The following is a 13,005-nucleotide window of genomic DNA, read 5'->3' on the forward strand; positions in this document are numbered from 1 at the left end:
GAAGGGCAAGAAAGCACGGATCCCTCGGAGAACGATGATGGCCAGCACGAGACTGGGAGGACCGGGGGTGCCAGACCTCCGAAAGTACCAAATAGCAGCACAACTGGCCCACTTTCAAGCATGGGGACTCGCCACTGGGCGCCCAAAGTGGGTAGAGATCGAACAATCCCGCCTCCCTCTACCCCTTCGCTTTCTTCCGTTTATTCCCACCGCACTACGCCGGAGTTGGCCAGGAGTGTTGACCGCCACAAAGCAGTCGATTAAAGGCATGGGAGTGGGCCTGCAGACATGGAGGTATCCCAGGAGGCGTAAGCGCTTTCTGCCCAATCTTCCTTAACCCAGCCTTTTCCCCGGGAGCTCACCCAACAAACTTTAGGAACTGGGTCGCAGGAGGCCTTGAAACATTGGGACAGCTCTTCGAAGGGGATGCCCCCCCTCACCTTCCAACACTGTAAAAGGATTTTCCAGCTAGCAGAGACAGACAGATTCACCTATGCCCAACTGAGGCACTGGTGCTCCCACCCACTGACCCGGGAGGCTGCAACACGACCCCTTGCCCCGCTAGAGCTTACAGTGAATGCCCTGCCAGCCTGGGGTAAGATCTCGGCCCTCTATAAACTATTGTAGGAAGACCCCCTCCATACTAGGCCCTCCAATATGTCCCAATGGAAGGCGGACCTGGGTCATGCTATAGAGGATCACATTTGGGTGGACGTCTGGACGAGAACGCGCACAGCATCCCGCTGCATCACTAACCGGTAATGCGCCCACAAACTGCTTTTGCGTTGGTACTACCCCCCCTGCGCCTCCATCACTTTCAGCAGGCCCTGGAACCCCACTGCTGGCGTCTCTGCGGCCACCCAGGATCCTACTTCCAGATGTGGTCGACCTGCCCCAAGATAAGGGAGTTTTGGACCCAATGCCTTGCCACCATAAAGGACATCACTCAAGTGGCAATCCCCCTAATGCCGAGCAAGTCCACCAAGGAATCCCGCTCCCGGACTCTTACCCGAGAACAGGGAGGAGGGCAACGCTGATATCCCAATTCTTGTTGGCAGCCAAAATCACAGTGGCCCGCAATTGTAAGTCCGCGGAAGGACCCCTGATGACCCTCTGGTGGGTTAAACTTTGGGACATCTCGATAGCTGAAAAGGTCACGGCAGCCAAAGCGGGACTGCTCCACCGATTCACCGACATTTGGGCACCAGTCCTGGACTATGACCAGAACTACCCGGCCCTGACCTACAAGCCACGACTGATCGCGAGAGCCCTGCACTTTATGGGCGACAGCTCGCCGCCAGGTCAGGTCGGATGAGGCCTGAAAACAATGCCCACTAGGGAACACAGGGGAGGGAGGATGGGACATTTTGTCTTATACGTTCTGTGATGTTATAAGCAATGTCACTGTATATGTTCTCCTGTGCGCTGATTCATAAATAAACAAATAAAAAATAAAAAGGAGGCCATTTAATCAGACATTGGCATAAGGGATGGCATGTCTGGTGTATGCAGATCAACTGTGTCGACACTCAGAAGCAAAAGGCACTGTCCCTTAAGAAAAGCTCTAAAAAGATGTACCCTTTTTTCAGGAATTTGAGATAGCACTGTCTCAATGCTGTAACATCTTTTCTTCTACTTTCTTACGCACATATGCATGCAGCATGGCTCACTGAACCAGCAGTGCTTTTAACTAGCAGTTAGCACCAGCTGCACAACTGGAACAAATCCTTCCTTCGGCCATGAACTGTAATGGACTGGAACTTTGGGCATAAAGAACCACCCATACAGAAGGCGAAGATCAATCGCTTAATAATACATCTAGACTTTTTCGACATAGAAACAGAAAGATAGGAGTCATCCAGCTCTTTCCTGTCTAGCCATATTCAAACTCCAAATTCAAACTCCAACACATACAATAATTGTTACAACAGATTAGAAATAATTACAAAAATAATTACAAATTGATCTAACAAGAAGAACCTACTGTATTCAGAGGATGGGAAAAGATGGTTGTTAAGACAGGGGTGTTACGTTTAAGATCTGAACGTCGGATTAGGCCCGTTAAGCTCCATCATCAGGCCCTGCACAGAGTACAGAAAAGGCTCCTCTGCGGCAGTGACTCCAATATTTGTACCGGGAGATAAAGATGTTGTCTGAAGTAGTTGATTAAATAAATATCTTCATCACTGAGCTTATAAAATGGCCTACAAGGATGCGATATCAAAGCAAGGTTCACAATAATGTGATGAGTGCAAATGTATGCGACCAAATAAATATATAGAAATAAACACTTGCATTACCATTAAACAGCTACTTTCATTCCAGCAAACTTGTTCAGTATTTGTATGCATCATTTGCACAGTTACTTCAAAAAACTGCTTAATAAAAGTACATTTAAAAAAAACTCAAATCGATATATGTCATCACAAAACTGAATTAAAGTTTCAGTTTAAGATCTAGATCTGTTAAAGCCTTTAATATTGTGAGATATAGTCATTTCTACTGACATTTTCCCCAGTGTGGTAGTGGCAACTATATCAACTATATCACTGCTTCAGTGATGAACAACGAATATAGTTCAAGTCCATGTGCATCACGCACAGAGCAATACACAAACAAGGCGCAGAATTCCTAAGCGACAAACTATGCCTACATCAACCGACAAGAACACTAAGATCAAGCACCAACATACGCCTGGAACCAAAACCCTACAACAGAAAAAAACTCAGAAGATCCTCTTTCTCCCACCAGGCACCCAAAACCTGGAATGACCTACCTAAGAATATACGGAACACAACAAACCACCTAGCATTCAGGAAACTCCTCAAATCATGGCTCTTCACAGGGTAACCACAACGGAGACGCACCAGAATGCACAGACATTAAAACAACGATGAAAATAACTCCGATCCCGGCCACTCTCAATCTGGACAAACACTCAAACCAAAGAACTAATCACTCGACAGAGCATAAGATATCATGGAAAATAGCAGCAAAAGGAAGGCTCCAGAGACTGAACACATAGTTAGGCCCAGACGAAAGATCTCAAATGACTCACCCACTCACACATACCGGACGCACCATATCCAGACCGGCAGACGCATTTAGATGGAATTGAGAATATTAGCATGGCCACACTTGGATGGAATTGTGGACATTGGCCTGCGTCGCATCTAGAGGGGACTATGAATGTTAGCATGCCCGCCATTAGATAGAATTGTAAATATTAGCATGTCTACATTTAGACAGAATTGAGAATATCAGCCTGCACTGCATCTAGATAGGACCATGAATGTTGGCATGCCCGCACCTAGGTGAAAGCTGAATGCCAACATACCCACACCTAGATAGATTTGTGAAATATTAGCCTGCGTCGCATCTAGATAGGACTTCGAACGTTAGCATGCCCGCACCTATGCGAAACCTGAAGACTAGCACAGGCCACACCTAGAATTGTGGACATTGGCCTGCGTCGCATCTAGACGGGATTGATTGAAGGATAGCAAGCCCACGCCTAGATGAAACTTGAATGTTGGCGTGTGCCACACTTGGAATTGTGAACACCAGCCTGCGTAGCATCCAGATAGGGTTGCAAATGATAGCACGCCCACACCTGGACAGATCTCTAGACCTTAGCTTGCCAGATTTGTGGGGGTCAACTGGTGCCACATTGGGACAGAATTGCAAATGCTAGCATGCCAAAGGTCAGGTAACCCACTAACCAATATAAGCTCAAACTCTGCATACTTATCTCACTCAAAAAACTCACAGAGCCATCTCTCGCACAACAAGCCGCACGCACTTCACAACACTGCAACAACACATAAGCCGGACCAACAGCACATGCGGCCTGTCACCGATCCAATACCCACACCAAAGCTCAGCATCTGGTGTATACTGAGTTGAAGCTGCCAACAGACCACTCCTCTCACTATCCTACTCCCTCTTCACCTTACTAAGCCACCCCACCCCATCTTATCATTTACAGATCCGCCAGAGCGCCTGAGGACCAATTCCGTTGGTGACGGTGCACGGTACAATTACCTTTAACATTTAACATATAGTACAAATATACATTTGTCTACTCTGCAACCATTGTTTCTATGGGGCACACAATTTTCTGAGGGATACAAGCATTTGCGACATGGAAATGTTCATGAGCACTATTGTTACTCTGGCATCCCAAAGTATTGCATATTTCATACGTTTCTCTACATAATCTTAGTTTTAATCTGATGGCATTAGATCCAATTGCTCCTGAAATTTGTACTGTAAAGTGCACCTTTTCAACCTATTTTTAGAAATCTATCAGGCGGGAACTGCCCTCTGGAGCCTCCTGTGTGGCTGCTCGCTTGCGCTAGCTACTGGTACTAAGCCTTTAAAAAATCCAGCATCAGCCACAGTGTTTTACTATGCTTTTCATTTTCATATGGTCAGTGGGGTGGCACGCAAGAGGTGCTTTTGAATCCAAACTAGCCCACTTTGAAGTTGATATCACTGTACTAACTGCTTTAAAAATCCTCCAGCTGCCAATATGAATTATTTTGCTGTTCATTTTCATTGATTCAATGATGTGGCCGACAAGAGTGGCTTCTGAAACCAATCTGATCATCTGTCTGAGTTTGACACCTCTGCTTAGAAGAAAGAAAAGTAGAAAGCGTAGAAGAATTCAGAGTTTAGGGGCCAAGAGGGAAAAAGAACAAACAATATTGCGCACAAGGAAAGCGAGGAACAGTTAAGAGAAATGACAATGAAGAAGAAACTGTCTGGTTAACGATATATACTGAAACCAAAGAAGAGAGATAAAGGGGCGTATTCGCGGATTCATTTGAAAACAATGCAGAGAAAAGGATACTAAGGATGGGATGGAAAAGGAAGCCAGTGAACTGTGGCTGAAGAGGTACACAAAGCAAACGGATAACAGAAATGAAAATGGACTGGAGAAGAGCAAGGGCATAATGAGGCAACCAAACAAGAAGAGAATAACAGTAATCGGGGCGTGAGAATACCACAGTCAGAATACGAGTTTTGTAGCCAAAAGGGTAGGCAACAGTCGAATTCTGCAAATGCCATAGAGCTTATAGCGGCAGTCTCCAGCAAGAGTGGAAACGTGATGAAAAAAGAAAGGGAGGCATCGAAAATAACATCAAGATTACGAGAAAAAGTAGAGAGATGAGTTGGGATGAAAGGAAATAATTAACAGCTGAACAGTCATAAGAGTGAAGTGGCAGGAAAACAGAGAAACTAAGTATTGGAAGGGTTAAGATGAAGAGCGTAAACGAGCATCCTTAACTCCTGAAAGACAGTCAGAAATAGATTAATATAGTGAATTGGAAAAGGAAGAAAATTAAGAAAAGATTTTAGAGTTATCATCATAGAAGTGAGAGAAGGCTTAAGATACTTACCTGTAACTATTGTTCTCCAGCATGGGTCTAGCATGGGTCTAGCATGGATTCACATACTCCTGAATATTCCCCGTCGTCAAGCTGGGAATCCTTGGTAAAAGGAAAAACAGTTTCACTTTCACTTAAAAACTGTATTTCTCCTCTAAACCAATCATTGTTCTCTGGGTCAGAAAGTCCATCCAATGACAGTCCTCTCCCTAAACCCTACATCTGGCAGCCATCTTCCGATTTGGTAAGCATGTAAAGTGCCAGTATGACCAAGAAGAGCCACAGAGGGACCGGAGGGAGGGTTTGCATGTAATTCATGCCAGAACCATGCTGGAGAAGAAAAGGTTACTTACCAACTGGTAACCTTCTTTCAAATGGATGTTACTCCAACGTATTCCTCATCTTTGATAATCACGTCCAACTTCGGCTGCTTCAGAAAATGTTTCTCGCCTGAGGGCGCTGTACGTCGAAGGCCTCCGTCGAGGGTGACGTCATCGGGTGTATAAGTAGTACGCGCGGCGCACGTTGGCCTCAGTAATGTTTTTAAGAACTTGGGGTGAACACCAAGCACACCTAATTAGAGGGTGGTTTAGAGTGTCGGGTTGAAAGAAAATTATGTGGTTGAATTTTTCAAGAGAATTTAGGGAACCCGCGTCCCCTGCACACTATCTATGGCCGAAGCCTTTGGGTATTCAAAAGCCTATTGCCTGCCCTCTATGGTAAAGGGTGATAGCTAACGCTTTAGGATATTTCACGTGATTCACTGAACTTTAAATAGTTGTGGGTATATGTATGTGAATAAACATTGAATTTGACAGTATAATTTCAAAGATAAACAATATTTATTTTACAATTTGATAAAAAGCCCAACACGTTTCGAGTTATTCCACTCTTCATCAGGGGCAAATTACGATTTCAACACATTCTACAAAAAGAAAAATCATAAAGAAATCCTTTTAGTGCTTTTGGTACAGTTATTAAATTATGTATACAACACTCGAATTTGAATACAATTAGCATAGTATTTGTCTTGATAGGGCCACCAAAGTGTAACCACATGGTAGAGTTATTTGATTTTGTATACAACACTTAAATCCTAATGCACTTAGAACAGTGTTTGCCTTGAAAGGACTACATAAGTGTCACCATCTGTCGCAGTATTTATTTATAGGCATTTCCATTCACCATGATCCTCATTTCATTGCATAAGACCTTACTCAATCTTGCATGGTGTACATATAGGTAGTGAGAGGACAATTACCCAGTCAGAAAACACTTTGTGGTGAACGGGGTACAGAGTAGGTCCACCTAAAATAAATTTTTGTTGTATATTAATGGACCGATGGAACAATGGACCTCTACTTATCCATGCGGATTTAATCTACAGAAACACTGTAATCTTGATATAACCAATTCTGTGATAATACAGGCTGTTTTTTTCTTACCCGAAAGCTTGTAATAGTTTGTTATGCAAGTCAGTGATAGGCATTGTAGAATATTCCGATCACGTGTCTAGTTGTAAGGATCTCGCTACTGCAGATCCTCCGCTCTGGACAGTTCACTTAGTCCAGTGAACATGTAATATGACCCTATTGGAAATTAACCAGGTTACTCACCGTAGTGACCACCTTACTCCTAATTCATAGTCCCCTTTCCTCCATACTTATGGGACATTCCTCCGTCCAGTGGGACGGGACCGGAGCGCTTTGTAAAAGCATCCAGAAATGGTTACACATTTTTAGTCCTTCCTCTCTTTCTACGCGGGGCCCGGCACGCCGCCGAACCCTGCCCATCTCCGCTCCGCCCCGCGCATCGCCCATCAGTCCTTTTCTATCGCCAGGTCAGAGACCTTTTAGCAATAACAGAGGAACCTTATTAGAGGGGACGGCGGGTAGGCGTATGGAGGAAAGGGGACTATGGATTAGGAGTATGGTGGTCACCACGGTGTAACCTGGTTATACTCCTATGTCCTGTCCCCTTTCCTCCATACTTATGGGAGATTCCCAAGCACTCCTTACAGGAACTATGGGTGGATGGAAAAAAACCCTTACTGAAAAAGGTTCTTCAGCACAGCCCGACCAAACTGAGCATCAGCTCTTGAACTCAGGTCTAGACAATAACGCTTGCATAAAGCCGATGGGGAGGCCCAAGTAGCTGCCTTTGCAATGGTCTCCCAGGGGACATATTTCTGAAAGGCAACTGCGGCTGCCTATCCCCGCACCAGGTGTGCATGAATACCTTTAGAGGCTTCAGCCCTCGAACGGTGTAAGACTCCGTAATGCAAGCAGCAATCCATCGGGAGATGGTCGCCTTAGAGGCCTGCTTACCTTGTGGATTACCAAAGTTGACAAACAGTTGAGAAGAGCTCCTAAATTCGGAAGTTCTGTCAAGATAGAACTTAAGAGCCCTTCTAACATCCAGACAGTGTAGAACCCTTTCCGCCTTGAAGCGGGGTTCGGGAAAAAGACCGGCAGGGAAATAGGTGGTTTCTGAGTTCCATCTAAACCAGTCTTCGGCACGAAAGCAGGGTTTGTCCGTAGGACCACCTTATCCTTGTGAAAAGCCAAGAAGGGATGCTCCACCGACGAAGCTTGGAGCTCACTCACGCGCCTTGCCGAAGTGACGGCCACCAAAAAGGACACCTTCCATGACAGGTGCTTGAGGTCTACCGTGGCCATTGGTTCGAAAGACTTATGGCACAACGCCGTCAGACCACATTTAGATCCCACGCCGGGTGCGGACTACTAATCAGAGGATAAAGGCGTGTCAAGCCTGCAAAATGTCTCTTAACCACTGGATTAGACAGAGAGTAAGAACATTGGTCCGTAGATAAGTAGGCGGAAACCGCCGAAAGATAAGTTCTACATGACAGAACATGAACTCCTGACTCTGCTAAGTAGGATACAAAGGACAGTACTGTGTCAATTGTAGCCCGCCTTGGGTCCATCTGCTTGTTTAAACACCAATGACAGAACCTAAGCTATTTGCTTCTGTACTGGGACCTAGTCGAAGGTTTTCTGGCTGCCTGGATAATGTGCATGTTATCCGCAGACAGGCTAAGATGTCCTAAAGACCTGAACGCAGGCACCATGCCGCCAAGCTGAGTGATTGTGGGGAGGGGTGCCACAGTTGTTGTTCCCGCTGGTGAAGAAGATCGGGGGTCACCGGTAGCCTGATCGGCAGATACATTGACAGGTGTTGAAGTTCTGAGAACCAAAACCTGGCCGAAGCAGAAGAGAACAGTTCACTGAGTTCTTCAATTTGCAAATCGTCCGATGAACTAGAGGCAGAGGCGGGAAGGTATAAGCCCTCATATTGTGCCATGGAATTTCGAGAGCATCCCCCAGAGAGGAGGTTCCCAGTCCGTTTCTGGAGGCATACAGAGGAAGCTTCTTATTTGCCACCGTAGCGAAGAGGTCCACTTCCGGAGTGCTCCAGCGCAGGAAAATCCATGAGAGGACCTCCGCCTTCAGTTCCCACTCGTAGCTGACTATAGTCCGCCGACTGAGGGCATCTGCCGTGACATTCAGCTGGCCCGGAATGTGTACTGCAAGTAGCCAGACACCATGCTGAACCGCCAACTCCCAAATCTGGATGGACAGCTCCACGAGCAGGGGAGACCTGGTGCCCCCTTGCTTGTTGATGTAAAACATCGACACCACATTGTCCGTGCGAATCCGGACCACCTTGTTGGCTATGATTGGTCTGAACGCCTTGAGCGCTAGGAAGATCGACGGGAGCTCCAGATAATTTATGTGGAGGAGCTTGTGCTGAGGCGACCAAAGATCCAAGACCTGAAGAAGATCCAACGTCGTACCCCACCCGAGAAGGGAGGAGTCCGTCGTGACAGTTACCGTCAGAGCTGGGTCCTGAAACCCTGCCCCCACCGACAGGTTGCTGAGAGACAACCACCAGTCCAGGTCCGCTCTCATGGAAGCCGGAATCGTTATCAACTTGGAGTCCGGATCCACAGCCTGAAGCCAAGAGCTCCGAAGAGCCACCTGAGTCCGCCTCATCTTGAGGCGAGGAAGCACCAAAAGGCACGAGGCCATGAGGCCCAGAAGTCTCTGAAACCACCAGGCCGACATGCTCTCCGACTGCGCAAACATCTGACACGTGGCCAACAGATCCGCCATTCTGTCCCCGGTCAGGTACACTCTACAGTTGAAAACCCAGGAAGATCAAGTCCTGAGAGACCGTCATGGAATATTTCCGCCAGTTCACCGACAGCCCGAGGTGCAACAGGAGCTGGAGGAGAGACTGAAGATTGCAGACAGCTTTCAGCGGGCAAGGGCTGCGCAAGAGCCAGTCGTCCAAATACGGATACACATGGATACCCTGCAGACGAAGATAGGCCGCGATCACCGACATCATCTTCGTAAAGACACGTGGTGCTGAACTTAGGCCAAAAGGAAGCACTCGAAACTGGAAATGCTCCTTTCCCACAGAGAAACAGAGATATCTCATGTGTGGACCCCAGATCAGGATACGCATGTAGGCATCCTGAAGATCCACCACGCTGAGCCAATTGCCCATCTGCAGGGAAGACCGTATCTGGCCGGGCGTAATCATCTTGAATTTCTCTTGGGGTAGGAAAAGATTGAACTGGGAAAGGTCTAGGATGGTGCGCAGGCCAGCCTGGTTGGGTTTGGGCACCGTAAACAGCTGGGAGTAGAAGCCCTCTCCTCGCTCCCCAAGAGGAACGGGCTCCACAGCTCTGAGGTCCTGCAGTTTCTTCACCTCAGCAGAAGCCCGCCCGAGCGACTGACAAGACCCACCTGTCCTCGGTGATGGTCTGCCACGCCTCCCAATGAGACGCAATGCGTCCTCCCACCGGGGTCTCGTGCGAGCGAGGAGAACTCTCATTTGGTAGGCTTTTCAGTGGTGTTACCACATGAACCTGAGGATGAGGCTGAAGAGTGGGAGAAAAACTGAGTCCGTTGCTGCCTCCGGGGGTTATTACCCGAAGGAGTATCCACTCTGCGGAATTTCCGGTCTAGGAAGACCCTGAAACCAGAGGAGGGTCGGCTTTGCGACAGCAGTCTCTGCGACCTAAAAGGGGGTTTAACCAGGACTGACAAGGACTTAGCTGTCTGGGTGCTGTCCTTCGTTTTGGTGAGCTCCACATCTGTTGTGGAATGGAAAAGCTCCTTACTGTCAAACAGCAGGTCCAACACCTTGTCCTGCACCTCCTTCGAGAACTTGGTGGCAGGCAACCACGCCTGTCGAGAGGTGTCAACACCCAGCATAAGGCCCGAGCCGACGTGATGAGCCGCGGCCTCAAGCAGATCCTTGGCCAAGACTCTGGCATCAGATAAACCCGCCTTAAAGTCTTCCAGTTTCTCAACCGAAAATAACTCCTCAAACTCTGACAGACTTTTCCACATCTTTCCACATCTTCATATTCGCCCCCGCTAACACCAATTCCGCATTAGGCTGCCGGAGCTGCAAGGCCGAGTTAGCGAAAATCTTCCTCCCAAGGGAGTCCAGGAGTTTGTCCTCTTTCCCCAGAACCAGAGTCGCCGTCGTAGAAGAGCACGCTGCAGGCCTGGATGTCATCCGCCGTGCCGGTTGGGGTTTAATTCCACGTTGCGGCTTCGTCACGGTAGAGTGCGATAGTTTCCTCTCTGTGCAGGTCTAGTTGTTACGTCCTAAAGGCCGCCCGGAAGTATACATTTTGTTTACTTCCGGGTTACCGGTGCGTTGCAACCCCCTTAGATTAGCACTTCGCTCTCCTTTGGGTCAGACGCTGTTTTCCTCTTTCGGCTTTTTCTTTAGCCAACCTCTTTCGTACGCCTTTCTGGCGTCCTTCCCTCCTCTACCTCTTGGCCTCGCTACCTTCTAACCTAACTACGCTTTCCACTTGGCCGGCGCTCTTTTCAGTGGCTTCCCTTCTCACTCTTTCTGTGTGGTTAGCCTTACCTCTATCTCAAGGATTGCCAGCCTCTCCACCATCTTCCACCAACTTGTTACCACTACCGTCAGCGGACCACTTTCCATTCCTGGATTTTCTTCAAGTGGAACTAACTATGGACAATAAGGGTTTTTTCTGCCGTTCTGGCTTTTTCCCTTTACTTCCTGGCTGCTCGCGGGAACGAGGCCACAGGACTGCTGTTATAGCAAGCGGTCACTGTGGCTTCCTCTCGCGGCAGGCCCCCTCCACATAAAAAGGAAAAGGATTACCTCCATCGAAGGAACTTCAACCCAGAAGATTTGGATAACCTATCACCAGGTGAGGAGAGTGGGGAGGAAGGAGGGCGAGAACGTCCTAGTCAGGACAGATTGCAACGCCAAGACAAGATGTCGGCGGAAGTACAGATCCAGGAACTGTGGAAGGCCATTCAAGGCCTATCCCAAGAATTACAGACTGTTAAAGCCAAAAATGCCATCCTTAAACAGATGGCTACCTCAGGGGAAGCCTCCCAGGCGGAATTGCCAGCTATGTCTCCCTCCTCCGGAAAATTTGATGGATCTCCAAAAAAGGTGAAGGAATTCTTGGAAGCTTGCATTGTGTACTTCACTTTTAGACCCCGTTCATTTTCAACTGACCAAGCTAAGGTTGGTTTCTTGATCTCAAATATGACAGGCAATGTACTATCATGGGCTACCCCTCTTGTGACCAGTGCTAACCCTATCTTGCATGTCTTCTCGGGGTTTCAGACATTATTGAAATAAACCTTTGAGCGACCAGAATTAACGTTTACAGCCTGTGAAGATCTATTAGATGTACGACAAGAGGCTACCGACGTCCTTACTTATATATCTCGTTTCAAGACACTAGCCGTAGGTGCTGGTTGGCCAGAACAAGCTCAGTATGCCATATTCAGAAGAGGACTAAAGGAGGAGATCAAAGACGAGCTTGCTAGGTCTACTAGACCTCCAACCTTTTCTGATTTACTCTCTTCAGTCTTACAAATTGAATACCGATTATAATATAAGAGCGGCGCTCGGAACGCTGCAAACACTGTACAACGACTCAAGTTCCAGATTCCAGGACAGCTGCCACGTCTTTGCCATCTTCCCCCCACTCACAAGAAGAACCAATGCAGATAGGAGCCACCAGAGGCCCAATGTCATCAGCAAAAAGGAGACGAAGAAGGGAAAAGGGACTTTGTGCATATTGTGGTTCGGAGCAGCATCTCCTTAAAGACTGTCCGTAAGTTCCTACTAAGCGGCAGGGAAACGAGAATCCCCGAACCAGTAGGGACTAGGTTCCGAGGGACACTTGATGATTCACGCAGTCCCTATGTTTCGCTTTCTATCTCGGCTCCCAACATGCAAGAAGACTCCAGGCTTATGGTCATTCCTGTCCTTATCAATCTACCCGCAAAGACCGTAGAAACTTTAGCTCTCCTGGATTGCGGAGCAGCGGGACATTTTGTGGACACACTGTGGGCAGAAAAGGTGAGTCTTCGCCGATTAGTCCACAATCATAACCAGAAGGTGGAAGGTGTGGATGGTTCCCCCCTTTCGTCGAGATCTATAACACATACTACTGAAGAACTCACAATCACCATTTTTCAACACTCGGAGTCCATCATGTTCGACACAATACGAGCTGCCCATTTTCCCCATTATCCTCGGTATTACTTGGCTACGGAAGCATAATCCT

At 47.6% G+C, this 13,005-nt stretch overlaps 1 protein-coding gene across 4 annotated transcripts in view; it reads right to left on the minus strand.

Annotated features, from left to right (window-relative positions):
• Positions 1-13,005, minus strand: part of BRPF3 (bromodomain and PHD finger containing 3) — a 795,874-nt gene that overhangs the window by 708,298 nt on the left and 74,571 nt on the right. The window lies entirely within an intron of this gene.

This window comes from Ambystoma mexicanum, chromosome 13 (genome assembly GCF_040938575.1).
Source record: "Ambystoma mexicanum isolate Mex_15411 chromosome 13, UKY_AmexF1_1, whole genome shotgun sequence".
Lineage (NCBI taxonomy): Eukaryota > Metazoa > Chordata > Amphibia > Caudata > Ambystomatidae > Ambystoma > Ambystoma mexicanum.